This window comes from Geotrypetes seraphini, chromosome 2, assembly GCF_902459505.1.
Source record: "Geotrypetes seraphini chromosome 2, aGeoSer1.1, whole genome shotgun sequence".
NCBI classification, from domain to species: Eukaryota; Metazoa; Chordata; class Amphibia; order Gymnophiona; family Dermophiidae; genus Geotrypetes; species Geotrypetes seraphini.
The window spans coordinates 363,142,358-363,159,962 of record NC_047085.1 but is presented as its reverse complement, the minus strand read 5'-3'; the positions used below and the strand labels follow the sequence as shown (position 1 = coordinate 363,159,962).

The window sequence follows — 17,605 nt, the reverse complement described above, 5'->3', positions numbered from 1 at the left end:
GGAACAATTAATTCCAAAGCTCCTCCCGATTTCAAAAAAGCATCCAGCTCATCGGATCCCAAGTAAAAGATTTGTTACACAAACTTATCCTAGACCACTAATTTTTAAAGTGCTGCGATTTCAACAAGCCCTGGAGATAATCAATCTAGCAAAAGGGAAAAAAGATCTGAAATACAACAAAAGGAAACTAATTTTTGTCCCTAACTTTGCAAAAAAGACTGCTGGTGTCAGGAAGGAGTTCTTAGCCTTACAGCCTCAGCTTAGGCAGATTGGAGCACAATTTGGTCTCCTTTATCCAGAGATTATGAAGGTAACTCATAATAATAATACTTTACAATACGAGGATCCAACAAAGTTACAGGATTATATTAACCTATAGGCAGAACCGATGTCCTAAGAATGGTAACTGCTTTCATGAAATATGTAGTATATATGTATTGTTTTTATTGACAGTTGCTTTATCTTCAATTTTGTCATTTTAGTCAATTAAACGTAAACAAGTTTAGGTCAGATGGGGCGTTTTAGAATACATACCTTTTTCAATTCTTAACTGTTACTAGATACATGAGACAGTTCCAATATAACAGTTCAACTGTCAATGGGACAGGTGGATGGAGATGGATGATTCAATGAATCACTTGTCATTGTGATTACTAAATACAATAGTAAAGCTTTCATTGGAGGAAGAAAACAGGAGGGCGGGACTACCAACATTTGTGTTAAAAAAAAAAAAAGTTATGGTGTATGGATTTATGAGAATGAAAGAGATGGATTATTCATGATATAATGCTGGAGCATGAAATTAAAGGAAGAAGGGGTGATCTGGTGAGAACAGAGATGCTAACTTCAATTGAAAGTATTGAAATGTTTTACAGATGTAAAAAAGAGGAGACAAAACGTTTAATTGGTTGGATGAAATGCCTGTCCATAAAGACTACAAATAACTGGACTTTTCAAAACGGAAGAGGAAGAGAAGAAGGTGGAGCCTACAAACTAGTTCAGAGGTGATTGCCAATTTAACTGGCTATCAGACCGGAACAGGAAAGAAGGCGGGCTTAAAAGATATCTTATCCAGATCTCTTATTGGTTGAGCTGCTTTCCAGGGTTTGCACGAGGATGGATTAGCAGTGCCTGCTTACACCAGTTCATTTCAATTGGAGGGATTTCCTGGTTGATGCTGGGGTTCCTTCTATCCACCCGTGTCAAGCCTTAACAAAGTGGTGGAATGCCTGGAGTTTACAAACTGTAAGTTTAGTGTGGAAATAAATGAACATAAGAACATAAGCAATGCCTCCGCTGGGTCAGACCTGAGGTCCATCATGCCCAGCAATCCGCTCACGCAGGGGCCCAACAGGTCCAGGATCTGTGCAGTAATCCTCTAGCTATACCCCTCTATCCCCTTTTCCAGCAGGAAATTGTCCAATCCTTTCTTGAACCCCAGTACCGTACTCTGCCCTATTACTCCCTCTGGAAGCACATTCCTGGTGTCCAGCACACGTTGGGTAACACCTTCCACCTATGTGGCTAAGCAAGACTTAAGATGAGGTTTAGTGCATTTGTTTGATAAGACAGTCTGTGTCCAGATTTACTTTCAGCTACATTGTGGTGTGAAGAGATTGTTAGCATCTACGTCAGCTCACTGACATAAATTTGTCACAAGCAAACTTTAAAACACACCATGTCTAGAAGTGGAAGATTTCCTCATGGTTGCAGGGCTCGTCCCCCTCCCCCCATTTCCTATATGTGCTCTCTACGCAGCTCCTATAGTCATGTTCAAGGCATGAGTAGGAATAGGAATGGAAGTGGACACGGGTTCTGAGGCTGACACCGAGATCCTGCAATGTCCGTGTTCCTGGATTTTTCTTCTTTCTTTTCCACAATGTAACTGGCATGACTGTCTGAGATACACTGTTGAAGCAAACATTATAGCTCTTTTGCTGTTCTATCTACAGAGATATACTGTGAGAACAGGTCATTTCTATCAGGAGCTCAGGAAAATTCTCACCAATTTCTGACAGGTCTCTATTGTCAAAGGAGTCTTGAACTCCAATTTAACAATGTTATAATCATCCATGCAGTTCACCTTTAAATCAAGGGCTTGTTTGAGGATTTCATACTGTTTCTGGGAATAACCCTCCGATTTCTAGTTTCAGTCCTGACTTCCTAAAAATTAAATTTATACAGGAGAAATGAAATGAAAGATACAAGCAAATAAATAAAGATTTTAGGGGTCTAGTTAGTCATTAAAATATTACTATATATGTGATACTTGCGTTAATTTGACATTTATTAAGAGTTTAAAGTTTCCGTTCAGTATTGTTGTAGGGAAAAAGTAAAAGGGGGGGGAAAGAAAACCATTTTATATTATTATAATATTATAAACAGGTATAACAATGTGATCATTTACATACTATAGTATTTAGGGGAGTCTTTCTCTTCTCATTGAAATTTATGATTTTGGGGCATTATAAACTTGTAATATATAAAAATATAAAATTAAATGTATAATGTAAAATTTTAATAGATACAACTTAATAGCAATAGTATCTAAGGGAGATAATAGATTAATGTGGGTCAGAGGTGGAAATGAAATAGAAAAGTAAAAAGAAAAGCATTTGATTATAATATAATAGGGAATATTGAGAGATGAAATGGTAATATAATTTATAAATTGAAAATAAATATATTTGGGTAGGTTTAATTATTATTGATTCAGCTAATTGACTGGATAATCTGAAAGTATATGGGCTTATATTAGATCCAATTAAAAACTCAATATTTTTATTACTAGTATGGAGGAAAATTGAAAATGGTTTGGGCACTATGATAAATATAGGATTTAAATGTATTTATAACATCTATAAGTTATGTAGAGAGATCTTGTGTTTTATATGGGTATATGAAATATTTGTGTATGATTTAGTCTAAATCAAAAGTTAGCTTTGCATTAATGTAAGTGCCTTGTGGATTGGAAAATATAATAAATTTAGGATTTTTATAACATCTAAGGTCATTAATAACATATGAGAATAGTGTGGATAAGCCTGGGGGAAGTTTTAAAATCACTTGTCTATATGAGTGTTCTCAAACATTCGTATTATTTATTTGGGTGGGAGGGTGGGGGGTTTAAGGGGTTATTAACAGGGGTTTATGGATGTGTAAGGGTACAGTAAACAGAATATATAAAAATGAATTTCTGGGGTTTTTCTTTAAAGCTCAGATTAAAAATAATTATAAAATGAATTTTAAAATCTTTTCATTAAATGTCAATGGGCTAAATCACCCTATTAAGCGAAAAAAAACAAACCCCCACTTAATTTTTTGAAACAGCAGGGTGCAGATATTTGTTTCATACAAGAGACACATTTATCTGAGATAGAATCAAAAAATTTGGAGGACGGTTGGGTAAAGCATTGTTTTTACGCTCCGGCAATAGGGAAAAAAGAAGGAGTGGCTATTCTGGTCCATAAGAGATGTACGGCTATATTCACTTTAAAAGATAAAGATCCCTCAAGAAGGACCTGGAAATGAGATAAGGGAAAAATTATTTGGCGCTCTTGAATATCTATCCCCCTAATTCTAATCAATCAGAATTTTTTTTATATCTCTTCAGAAACTGTTGTTGCCACTGGCTACTTCTAAAATAGTAGTAGCTGGAGACTTTAATGCTGTCATGGATCCACTGATGGATAAAAATCCTAGCAGGGTAATTAAGTCAATGGGGTTAGATAATACAGTACAATCTTGTGTTTTAAAAGACATATGGAGGATCTTACATTTTGATGCTTGGGAATTTTCTTTTTGTTACCATGTTCATAATTCATTTTCAAGAATAGACTATATTTTTGTTTCAGACTTATTAGTACAAAATGTGATAAAAGCTAACATAGATCCAATCATCTTATCAGATCATGGTGGTTTCTGGATTGAATTGAGGATTGATGAAGATGATATGGAAAGACCTGTTTGGAGATTCAATAGTATATTGCTTGCAGATTCAAAATTTCTTGAAGAAATTCATCAAAAGATGGAGGAATATTTTCAAATAAATGTATCAAAAGAAATTTCAGAGGAAATATTATGGGATGCATTTAAAGCAACCATAAGGGGCAGATTATTTCATTTGCGGCACATGTTAGGAAAAAACTTAATATGGAATTAGCTATTTTGGAAAAAGAGATTAAGGAGTTGGAGGCAAAGTTAACAGTAAAGTGGGAATATGATACTTTACAAGCCCTACTAAAAGTTAAATATAAATATAATGAGATTTCCTCACAGTTGGCAAGGAAGGAATTGTTTTCTCAACAAGCTCTGTATTATGGAAACTTGAATAAAGCGGGAAGATTACTGGCTAATTACCTCAAAACAAAAAAAAGGAAAGTAAAAATTGTTGCAATTAAAGACGAAAAAGGTGACACTCATTTACAAATTGGAAATATTCTAAAACAATTTTTGAATTTTTACAAAACTTTGTATTCTTCTGAGCTTTATTCAAATAAAGAAAAGGATGGTATAGAATTTTTTAAATTAATTAAGGGTCCTAAGGTTCCCGAGCATATAAAATGTAGTCTCGAAGTGCCCATATCGATAAAGGAATTGCAAACAGCATTGAAGTCCCTTAGAGCTGGATCCGCTCCAGGTGGTGATGGTTTCACGGTAGAATTGTATAAAGCATTTCAAATTACCCTATTACCTTATTTGCTAAATCTATAATCAGGGTCAACTAACTAAAGGTTGCATATTAGGTACTACGGCAGAATCCTTGACTATCATTTTGCTGAAGCCAAATAAAGATCCTATGTTGGTTTCAAATTACAGGCCTATTTCTTTGATTAATGTAGATGGTAAACTATTGGCTAAGATATTGGCTTTACGCTTAGCTAAGGCTCTCCCTTATATCATTGGAATGCACCAAACAGGGTTTTTTGCTCAGACATTCTTCTATTAATACAATATTGGCATTACATGTGTTAAATCTATCAAAAGTTATGGATGATCCGGCCTTCTCTGTATCTTTGGAATGCAGAGAAAGCCTTCGATCATGTAGAATGGACTTTTATGTATCAAACGATGGATTGATTTGGTATTGGTTCTGGATTTATTCAAATGATTCAAACCTTGTATAGCTCCCCCTTTGCCCGATTGTATATTAATAATACTTTTTCAGAGTGTTATCGCCTCTGTTGTTTGATATTGTTTTGGAACCCTTATTATTGGCTATCCAACAGATAGAGGAGATTCAGGGTATTCCTTATGCAGGTCGGGAATATAAAGTCTCTGCTTATGCAGATGATATTTTGCTTCATTTGAGGAATCCGGAAACAACCACTCCACATTTACTTGAGCTGACTTGAAAGATTTTGGGAAATTTTCAGGATACAAGATAAATTGGAGTAAATCTGAGGTTCTTCCTTTAAACGTTCACTGTTCCAAGGGATTATTTGAAAAGTTATCTTTCCTGTGGAAAGAAGGAGGTATAAAATATTTAGGTATTTGGATCCAGAAAACGTTGGAAGAAATGATGCAGGTAAATGAAAAATCCATATTGCTAAAGGTTTCAGAGTTATGTGAGCATTGGAACCCGCTACATTTGTCTTGTTGAGGGAGAGTTCAGACTGTAAAAATGATGATTCTGCCTGTAATTTGTTACTAAATGGGTATGTTACCAGTGAACTTTCAGGGGTCTTTTTATAAAAAAAACTGAATAATATTCTTACTAAATTTATTTGGCTGGGTAAAAAAGCTAGAATTGCTATGATATCTTTACAAAAGCCAATTGTGGAGGGTGGGGTAAATTTTCCCAATTTTTATAGATATCATCATGCCTATATTATGCGTCAAGGAATGTATTGGATCCTCCCTGAGCTCATGGAACATCAGCCGGATTGGTTATATCTTGAATGGAAAATTATGTCCCCTATGCGATTGTCTCATGTATTAAGTATCAGACTACCCAGATATGCCAAGGACAATATAATTTTACTGGATACATGGAAAACAATTAAATTTATTCATCAACTAACAGATGCTCCTATAATAAAATCTACTTTACAGTTCTTATGGTTAAACTCCAAGATTCAAGTGGGCGGTGCTGGGATCACCTGGAAGAATTGGATGCAGGCTAGTATTCGAACATTGGATGATGTTAAATCTAATGAGAAACTTCTGGATTTTTCACGACTGCAACAATCATTTGTAATTTTAAAATCTCAACAGTATAGGTGGTTGCAGTTGAAGCAGGCTATTCAGAATGGGTTCCCTGAATGGAAAAGTTTTAAAACTTATTATAGCTCGCAGATCCTTTGCTATCAGACAGATTTAGTAGGACACCAGGCCGCTCAGTGGTATAAATTAATTTCGGAATTTTTGAATAAGAAGCCAAAAAATAGTCTTAGAGACATTTGGAGCATCGAGATAAAACAGTATATTTCTGCATCTCGATGTCCATGAATTTGGTCTTGGAGGTTAAGATATACAGCGTCAGCATCTATGAGACAAACATGGTTATTTTTGTTGCATAGGATTTTTTGGACTCCAGTTCAGTTACAAAAACTTGATAATTCAAAATCTAATAGATGCTGGCATTGTCATATTAATATAGGGACGTTGGATCATGTTATATTTTTGTCCAATGATGCTTAATTTCTGGAGGTCAATTTGGGGACAGATCAATCTTATATTAGAGTCATCTATTCCTTTATCATATGAAGCCATTATTTGTGGTACGTTGTTACAGGTAAAGCCTGTGTTAGATAAATACAAAAGCCATCTTTTATTTATCCTGACAGCAATAGCTATTCAAATGATCACGAGAAACTGGAAATGTCATGACAGACTTAATTACACATTCTGGTGGACAAGTGTAATGTAATGTAATGTAATGTAATTTATTTCTTATATACCGCTACATCCGTTAGGTTCTAAGCGGTTTACAGAAAATATACATTAAGATTAGAAATAAGAAAGGTACTTGAAAAATTCCCTTACTGTCCCGAAGGCTCACAATCTAACTAAAGTACCTGGAGGGTAATAGAGAAGTGAAAAGTAGAGTTAGAGGAAAAATAAAAATAAAATAAAAAATTCTGGAGAAATTTAAATGATAGAAATAGAACAAAACAAAGACAAAAGGCAAAACAATAGATAAGATTAAAGATAAATCATAAGCTGGAAAGAAAAATAAAATAAAACTTTGTCTTCAATCCACGGTTTCAGCGTCAGTGATGAAGTGGAGCAAGTAAGTTTAGGAGGAGCGATTGACGTTTCCAGAAAGGGCTTCTTCAGGGAAGAGACTTGGCAGACAGTCCCAGGATGCCTATGTCTCCTCCCCTGCGATGTTCTCCCATCCATGCATCCATGTGTAACACATACAAATATGAAAGAATGAACGCGGAATGCTGGGGTTTTAGTAATGCATTTAATAAAATATGGAGCCTTCCCCCCCACATCCAGGGTGGGGGGAGGGGAGGGAAGGATATTTTAGGAGTTAATTATTTGAGTATAATGCTATATAAATAATATGATTTAATGTATTCATAATTGAGAGGGGGTGGAGAAATGGTTGTTTTTGCTATTCTATTTGTGTATTGTGGTGCATTTTATGTAATCTTCTAATGTTATATTATTTGTAATGCACTGTTAAAGTTTGAAAAATAATAAAGAATTTATAAAATAAGAAATGGTTATCAGACAGAAAATAGAGGGTATGGTTAAATGGCTATTTTTCTCAATGGAGGAGTAAACAGTGGAGTGCTGCAGGGTTCTGTACTGGGACCAGTGCTATTTAACTTATTTACAAATGATCTGGAAATTGGGACGAGTGAATTTACAAATGACTGTAAACTGTTCAAAGTTGTTAAAATGCATGCGGGATGTGAAAAACTGCAGGAAGGCCTTAGTAAATTAGAAGACTGGGCATCCAAATGGCACATGAAATTTAATGTGGACAAATTCAAAGTGATGCACTTTGGGAAGAATAACCCAAATCACAGTTACCAGAAGCTAAGGTCCACCTTGGGGGTTAGCACCCAAGAAAAAGATCTGGGCATCATTGTAGAAAATACAATAAATCCTTCTACCCAATGTGCGGCAGTGGCCAAAAAACCAAACAATTTGCTAGGAATTATTAGAAAAGGGATGGTAAACAAGATTAAGAAGGTTATAATGTCTCTGTATCTCTCAATGGTGTGACTTCATCTTGAGTACTGCATTCAGTTCTAGTCTCCTTATCTCAAAAAGATATAGTGGCACTAGAAAAGGTTCACAGAAGAATGACCAAGATGATAAAGGGGATGGAGCTCCTCTCGTATGAGGAAAGACGACAGAGAAAGGGCAGGACCACCGGAAGAGGAAGCAGCGCAGACGCAGGGCTTACAGAAGGGCTGGGACCGCCAAGAGGAAGCAGCAGGACAACGGTAGGAGCTTCTACATGATGGGGGAGGGTCAGGAGGCTGTGGGGGTACGAGCGGTCCTTCGGGGTGGGGGTGCGGGTGCGAGTGCGTGTGAGCGGTCCTTCGGGGTGGGGGTGCGGGTGCAAGTGCGTGCGAGCGGTCCTTCGGGGTGGGGGTACGAGCGGTCCTGCGGGGGGGTGAATCGGACATCGGGGGGGGGGCATCAGGCTTTCAGGGTGGGGACAGGACTTCAAGGGGGAGAGGAGAGTCGGGGCGGGTGAAAGGAGAGTCGGGGTGGCCAGAGGAGAGTCGGGGCGGGCGAAAGGAGAGTCGGGCGGCGACGGGAGAGACGGGGCGGCATATAAAAATTTATTTACATAAATTACAGTTTCCCACGCACTATACCCCGTGTGCGCGTTTTACAAGGGTGCGCGGTATATGAGTGAAAATATGGTAATACTTTTACACAGTAATACTTTTAAAATCAATAGGAGGAAATATTTTTTCACTCAGATAATAGTTAAGCTCTGGAATGCGTTGCCAGAGGATGTGGTTAGAGCAGTTAATGCAACTGATTTTAAAAAAGGTTTGGACAAATTCCTGGAGGAAAAGTCCATAAACTGCTGATGAGGTAGACATAGGAGAAGCCACTGCTTGTCCTGGATCAGTGGCAAGGAATGCTGCTACTATTTGTTTTTTTGCCAGGTACTTGTGACCTGGATTGGCCTCTGTGAAGACGGGATACTGGACTAGATGGACCATTGGTCTGATCCAGTAAGGCTATACTTATGTTCTTAAGAAAGGATGAGACAGATACATTGGATCTGTTAGGGAGAGGAGGAGACAGTGGATGCTGTGGATGGGCAGACTGGATGGGCTATTTGGCCTTTATCTGCCATCATGATTTTATGGAAAGTCTGAATTAAGCCTTTATTCTGCAGTATCACAAAGTAATCTATTTTGTCATCCATTCTATTCAATCTTTTTTTAAGCCCCCTGGCTACACTTATATAGGGGTCCAGGATCTCTTTCCACATTTATGCCAATGATATGCTATTACTATTCCATACTGACTCAATTAATCCTGGTATTGGGCCACTACAAAACTGTCTCTCATTAGTTGATACTTTGTTAACTGAACATCATTTAGTCCTACAGCCTGTTGGCTTTCGGGTCATCTTTGTTGTCCTGATAGCGATTTGTCTTTCTTTGGTACCCTTATAATTTCTGTACCTACTTTCTGGTATCTCAGAGTCCTCTTTGACTTCAAACTGTCTTTTATTCTTCAAATTTCAACAGTTTGTAAATCTGGGAATTTTTTTTGTCTTGAGACAATTACAATTAATAAGGGCCTTTTTTTATCATAATGTGTTCCATTCATTGATTCTCTCTCTTTTCACAATCAAATTAAACTACTGTAACATCATTTATCTTGGGACATCTAAACATGACCTTAGGAAACTACAGACATTATAAAATTCTGCTACACATCTGTTGTGCAATTTAGGAAAATCAGACCACATCAGTCTTGCTTTGAAACAGCACCATTAGCTGCCTGTTGAATTTCATATCACATTTAAACTTTTGTTGCTGACTTTCAAATTGTATCACTTAGTCACTCCTGTTTACTTGTTATTCCTTACAATTCCCTATTCATTCGCTTATGTACTTAGATTTTTTAATGATCACCAGCTGGTTCTTCCAGGCCCTTGTTCAGTCTGATTAGAGAATACATGACATAGTGCATTTTAATTTATGGCTCCTGCTTTATGGATTTCACTTTCATTTGCCTTTAGAGGATAATTGTCTCCTAGCTTTTCTAATAGGCTTATGGAAATTGATGCTAGCTGGTAAAGATGGGGATGGATGACATTCCCTGCTATATGTTTGTGATTCTTTTGGTTTGGAATGCTTGGATACTACTTTTCTATTAATTTTATTGGAGTTCTGTTTGTATTGTACTTAGACTGTAAACCGCTTTGACCTACATTGTGTTAACTAAAAGCCGGAAGATTCTGCGGACATTTTTACTGTGGAGAAAGAACGGGCAGGAGTGAATGGGAATCGCTGCTGCCCCAACGCATCACTAGACCACCAGGAAATCACAATATGACTGGGGGGGGGGATTTACCCTCACTTGGGAGGGAGCACCCGCTCTGATCTGGTGAGGGCACGGGCATGCGCTAACTGCGGCAGCAAAGGTCTGCTGGTTTGAGGATGGGGGCTTGCAGCAGGAGTGGAGGGGGAAGACTTGAATATAAACCAAGACATCTCTATTTTGTTTGAAATATCTTTACTGATTCTTGGTGATAACTACCAGAAGATTAAACAGACAAACAAAGCCTAAGTGGAAATAAATACAGCTATCAGGAAAGAGCCTTAATTGCCAAGAATAAAGTAAATATAGAACAAGAATATGAACAATTCAAGAAAACACCACCCTCCAATTATCCACCCAATAACTGATATACAATCTGGAAGAAAGTCACATAGAAAACTAATAAGGGGCTAATCACCCGTTCAGTAGTCGGCTGTGGGCTGTTGGGGATAAAGTGTTCCAAAAAGGTTCCCAAGTGAAAACAAATTGTCTCCCTATTTTAGATTTGTAATCCGAGAAGTCCCGTCACTCCATGGAGGCTTGAGAAATCATAAATGAATGCCACTGTTCCAGGATAGGAGGGGAAGCAGATAACCAGTACTGTAAGATGCATTTCGTCCCCAATAGTACTGTGTAGTGAAGGAAATGTCACAAACCAGCTGGAGAAGGTATAGGCAGCTTGTAAGTTCCATAAAGCATCAGGGGAGGGGGTTGCCAGTTGGTTTGCCAGTAGGCTAACACTGCAGTGGTGACTGATGTCCATTTGTCCAAGACCAAGGGACAGGACCAGAACATTATTACATTACATTACATTAGTGATTTTTATTCCGCTTGTGCCTTGCGGTTCAAAGCGGATTACATAAGAAGAGAGCTGGACATTTCCAGGAGGGTACATGACATTGGAGTATACAGATTGAGGGTATAGACTTAATGACAGAGTGAGGGTGTAGACATAATAACAATGGAAGATAAATCAGGTTACATTACTATACATATCAAATATTCTGTTTCCATACTTTGGTAGGTAATCGGTTTCGGTAGGGTGAATTAGGTTCCAGGTATATTTTTTTTTTTTATTTATTATTTTTTTTTATATGTATTTTTTGTCGATTGATGGTATGGTGCCAGGGAGTGAGCAAACCATATAGCGCAAAGAAGCCCCAGGCTGCTGACATTTAGGTCATCCAGTTTCATTTTAGCCAGGAAGGCTCTATGAGGTGAAATATATAACCAGAGTTGAAATTTATATTGCATTTGCTTAAAGTAAAACATTTTTAGCAAAGGATCATATGGAGTGAATACATCTACAAAACTGTTCCAGTGAAAGATGTGGCACAACATCCCTATTTAATTACAATCATATGACAATTCTGGTGTCATACTCAGCAAAGTGTTATCATAGCATTTCAAAGGCACCAATAACTGGGCATCTAACCAATAGTGTTCAGTGAGAAGTTTATGGACATCCAAGGATAGGGCAGCAGAGGGTAAAGAAGCTATATAATGAGAGAGCTGCATGTAGCTAAACAAATCACAAGGCTCCAAATTTGTACTCTTTTTGCAATGCTGCAAAAGATTTCATTTTGCCTTGGTCATCTATCACCTGAAAAATAGAGTAAAGACCATAGCAAGCCCATTGTAGAAACAAGGGACTCATATTGCTGGGAATAAATGCTCCATTGCCCCAAATTGAAAGTTCAGACTTGATATCAGCCCTGTGACCCAACAACTCCCCCACCTGACACCAGACCATCTGTATTAGGAGGTAAAAATGGAAGACGGTTCCCGAGGCCCATCGAGATGCCTGCTCACCTTGAGTATGTAGAAAATGACTAAAGAGAAGGGGGGACTGAAAAGTGAGTGGTGCCTCTAAACCAGTCCCCAACGTGCCGCATCCTACAAGCCCAGGAAAAACATTGGAGGCTCAGTAGACCCATTCCCCCTTTAGATTTAGGTAACATCAGATGTTTAAGGGAAGCCTAGCCCGTTTGGCCCCAAAATTTTGAGAGTTTTATCCAAAAGCTGCAGGTGCCTAGAAGTCAATACAAGAGGGAGGACCTGCAAGGTGTACAGCCATTGAGGGATCACCAGCATGTTGTAAAGGGCTATTCTACTGACGAGTGCAATGAGGAAATTATGCCATGCCATCAAGTTTATAAAGTAGGTGCTTCATGACCCCCCACTCCTGTTTTTTTAAGGAACTGAAGAGTAAAAGACCTCTCCCACTCAGGTTCTCTGCAATTTCTGGTGTTCAGCATCGGCCAGCTTCATCTCCTGCAAGCACACTATGTCTGCTTGATGGCATTTCAAAGCTGACAAATTTTGGCAAACTTTACAGGAGAAGTTATTCCGTAGACGTTCCAGGATATCAATTTAACCCCAGGCCCTATCATAGTAAGAGTGGGTGAGATGCTTAAACACAAGGAAATTTGCACAACAGGTACTCCAGGAGCCCAGCCTCTTCCAGAGAACAAAGACAATATGGAAAAACATAGCTTGTACAAAAAAGCAATAACACGTATCAAGATACATGCAACCTTCAACAGTCAGACCTTCTGTCAGAAAATCCCCTAAACCTCGATCCCCAAACCTCCTCTTCTCTTTCTCCAGTCCTTCAACCAGAAAACTGCCATCGCCCCTGAGAAGACAGGCAGAAGTGATGTATCATCACATATCCAACTGCCTTCCAAATGGGGTAGGTGAAATTCAGTGGATCAGGAATGACGTTCATGTTGAACTGAAAAGCCAGGTTAAAAAGTTAACCGGCAGAGACCCAGAGTGTATAGAATGGAATGATTGTTCAAACTGGTGCGTTCACAGGTTCCACTATTGAGTTAACATAGTCGCTTGCTGCAGAAACTGCGTCAAAGATTTTCCATTGACCGTTGTGGTGAATTTTCAACAAGGCAGGATAAAGGAACAAAAATCTGATCTTTTTTTTCACTAGCAGGGAGCAAAGCAGCTGGAAGGGTCTACGATGTTCCATCAAGGCCGGGGAGAAGTCCTTAAAGATCCTTATGAGATTGTTTTCATATGAAAGAATATCATGTTTGGATCTGTACATGAGCAGGAGCTCCACTTTATATACACAGGTTGTGGAATTTCATGTTAACAGTTCTAGGGTGTGAGCTGAATGCAGTTTTTGGGCCCAGGCGATGTGCACACTCTAGCTGTGCGGGGCCTAGCCCCGGTGCATAGGTGGTTCTGTCGACATCCAGCGCTCTAACTCTGCAATGAGCTGATGGTCTGGCACAGACTCTGGAATTCCAATTAATCGCAAGTTACCTCTCCACGATCTATTTTCCAAGTCTTCTAATTTTTCGGTGTGGGCTTGTACCAGGGTTTGCAGGGATTCCAAGTGGTTTGCCATCATGGAAGTGTGGTCTTCCACCGTGGACACACTGTTTTCTACTTCAGCAGTATGACGAGTAGTATCTGTAAGTATAGCTTCCAAATTGGTTAACTGCGAGGACAGTTGTAGTAAGTGTAAGTCTAAAGCTTGCACCACTGCTTGTGTTATCTTGGCTAGGGATGCCTCAGAAAACAATTACTGATGTAGCAATGAGTTCTGCCATTTTGTCCTCCGTTTGTTTAGAACGCTCTCTTTTTTGATGATTTTCCTGCCATCTCTCCTCTCGATTTTTGCAAGAATCTGTCTATGCAGGGTTCTTAAACAAGTAGAGTTGGTTATGTGGCGATTTTTCACACAGATAAATAAAATTTTAATCGCCTGGTGTCTCAGCTCTTTCACATAGTTAGATAAATATGTGCCTCAGTTGTGTCTCCAATTATAGCATGTATTAAAATTGTCTACAATAGTTTTTAAGGACTCACAGTGCATAATACTTATTCTGATGTTATTATATAATTTTTTATGTATGGACCTTCAGACCATCGTCAGGGTAGACCTCTGACTATAAAACTCTTTGTCGGTCCAATCTTTATTATTTTGTGAATTTTTTGCAAATACTTTTTAACTTAATTTTAATTTATTTTGCTGCTAGATTTTAAAAGCCATCAGACTGTCACTTAGATACGCTCCATCAAGGTCCTGTTAAACGAGCACAAATCTCGGGTATGCACTGTACGAGACACTGCCCCCTTGGTGCGATATTGGCAACTCATGGGACATCAATGGGTTGATATTAAATGGAGGATCATTGATTCTGTGACAGCAGGGTGGGAGGGAGGTAATTTTCATAAAGCCTTGGCATATAAGGAACAGAAATGGATATTTAAGCTTAAGTCCCTTGTTCCAGCGGGACTTAATGAAGAAATTGAATGGCTGTCCATTTTATGAAATGCCAGATTGTTAGGTATTTTCTGTGAGCTGAGCCCCGCACGGATGTCTGATGACATCATACGTCCAGTACGTTTTGGCCGGTGGTGTCATCTTACGTTGAGTGATGTGCGTAAGGCTCAGATGTATTTAATTTCAATTTCTACATACCGCGGCCATGTTACATCGCTGAATTAGCTCCTGTATTCGGTAAGCAAAGTTCTCTGTAGTTTTTGTGTGTGGAAATAGGGGCATTATGGTTGTGTAAGGTTGTCTTTATGAATATGAGAAAATGAGGCGGCAGTTATTTTATTGTAGTTCCCTCGACCCTGAAGAAAGTTTCTGTCTATGAAACATGCATGTCGGGAGAGGTGAAGACCGGGCGGTATCACTTTAAGCTAAAGCTAAGTGACAGTCTGATGGCTTTTAAAATCTAGCAGCAAAATAAGTTAAAATAAGTTACAAAATATTTACAAAAAATTCACAAAATAATAAAGGTTGGACCGACGAAGAGTTTTATAGTCAGAGGTCTCTACCCTGACGATGGTCTGAAGGTCCATACATAAAAAATTATATAATAACATCAGAATATGTATTATGCATGTGAGTCCTTAAAATCAGCTCTTTCACAGCATCACGTGACTCTCCTCAAAAATTTCAATTTATATTCAAGTATACAGTATATGGTACTGTGACATTCAAATTTATATGAGTTATTTAGTAGATAATTAATAAATTTAACTAATGTTTAGGGGAGGTAAGAAAATTGGTTGTTAGCTAATAAATCAAATCTAAATGCTTCTACGATGAAATTCTCTGACTTAAGAAGACCCCATACCCAGCTAGCTTGTTCTCAAAATGTTTATGTTTTATTAAAACTTGTTACACCGCCTGATCATACGACAGGTCCAAGCAGTTTACAATAAAAATTCTATATAAAGAGAACTCCAATAACAATAGAAAAGACCTCCAAACATTCACTCAGGAATTAAAATACATTCATTAAAAAAAAACCCTCAATTTAAAATATCTCTAGGGGTAGTAAGTGACTCAGGATTACCTATGCAAAAAAACCCCAAATCAGTGCTGTCATTAAGTCATGTTTTTATTCTTTTAGGATGGATGAGCAAACTGCACAGGTCCATGTTATAACAATTACAGCAATTCCTTTTATATAAGTCTGTCTGGGACATACCTCAGAAGGTTCTTTAGTTAGCACAGAATATAGCTACTTACATAATATCAGGGGCCAAACAGAGATCAAATTCAGCTACTACTTAAAGCTATACACTGATTTCCCACTATTAAAGGGGTCAAATTTCAAAGTCTTTAAAGTGTTCAATATTCTGAATGCTCTGGCTCTTCAGTATCCAAGGGGTCCTTTTATCAAGCCGCGCTAGCGGGGTTAGCACGTCGGACATTTCATCATGTGCGAACCCCCGTGGCTAGCTAAAAAAACTAACGCCTGCTCAATACAGGCGTTAGCGGCTAGCGTGGCAGGCGGTTTAATGAGCAGTATTACGCACGTTAAACCCCTACCGCGGCTTAATAAAAGGACCCCCAAGTACCCATGTTCAGTACTATGATCCAGGAAGAAATTTAGGCCCTGTTACAGGATTTGAAGGAGATTAAAGAGCTAGACCATTTTCACACATATAATTAGGCATCATCTAGCAGGTAGGAAGGGAATGATGGCATGACATGAGTCTACATGAGCCATTTTGATGATCATTTGGTAATATTGTGCCTACTAATAACCTGATGATTTTACATTTTAACTTATCACATTTCATGCTATTCATAACTTTGAGGAAAGAAGGAAAGGAAAGAAACAATTATTTGGTAAAATTAGTTACTCAACCCAGTACTATAAATTATATGGAATTCAAAGATTTTATGTCTGCATTTTAAGAAGAATGTAGAATGCTCATTAATCAAACTTTTCAGCTCTTAAACTATAATCTAACAGGAGAGATACCCAGCTTTGAACACTAAGGGGTCTTTTTAATAAGGCGCGCTAAAACGGCTAGCGTGCCTTAGGGTTCCTTTTACAAAGGTGCACTAGGGCCTTAATGCGTGGAATAGTGCACACTAAATTGCCACGTGCGTTAGTCGCTACCGCCTCCTTTTGAGCAGGCAGTAGATTTTCGGCTACCGTGCACTAATCCAGTGCATCTGTTACAACCGCTAGTGCACCTTCGTAAAAGGAGACCTTAGTAAAAGAGGGGGTAAGAGTATACCACAAAAGTAATAAAAATATAAGTAAAATTATATGTTTATGTAATATCAAAGACCTTTATTTTTATGATGATTTTTTGCAGTGATTTTCAAGGTATGTCCTTGAGATTGCTCAAGCCATTATGGTATTTATATATATATTCAATTATTCATATTTATTTAGCATAATTTTATTCCATCAATCTAGGAATAACCCCCCCAGAGGGCAGATGACAGGAAAACCACCTAAAATTATAGTAATAGATCAACAAACATAAACTGATAGTACATCAGTAACACACCATATTAAGAAAAAAAGGGCCAAAATAAAAGTAAAAACTCTTATGGATAAGAGGGTTTTAAAAAATTCTTTGAAGCACTATAAACAAGCTTTCTTCCTTAAATTATTGAAGCAATTTGTATTGAACAACTGTGGAATGGCCACCAAAAATACAAACTTTCTTGTGGATTGGAGGAGATGGTCTGGCATGCTTACCTCGCATTTTTGATTATGTTTCAAACCAGACCTGTTTAGGGATCTCAAGAACTGAACATGAGAATCACATAATACCTATATAGTGCAAACCCAAATGACTGCAGTGGATCTTAAAGATGAGAAAATTA

General features: G+C 38.0%; 1 protein-coding gene across 4 annotated transcripts in view; it reads right to left on the bottom strand.

Moving 5' to 3' along the window:
- GOLGA4 (golgin A4) overlaps window positions 1-17,605 on the bottom strand; it is a 318,629-nt gene that overhangs the window by 32,185 nt on the left and 268,839 nt on the right. The window lies entirely within an intron of this gene.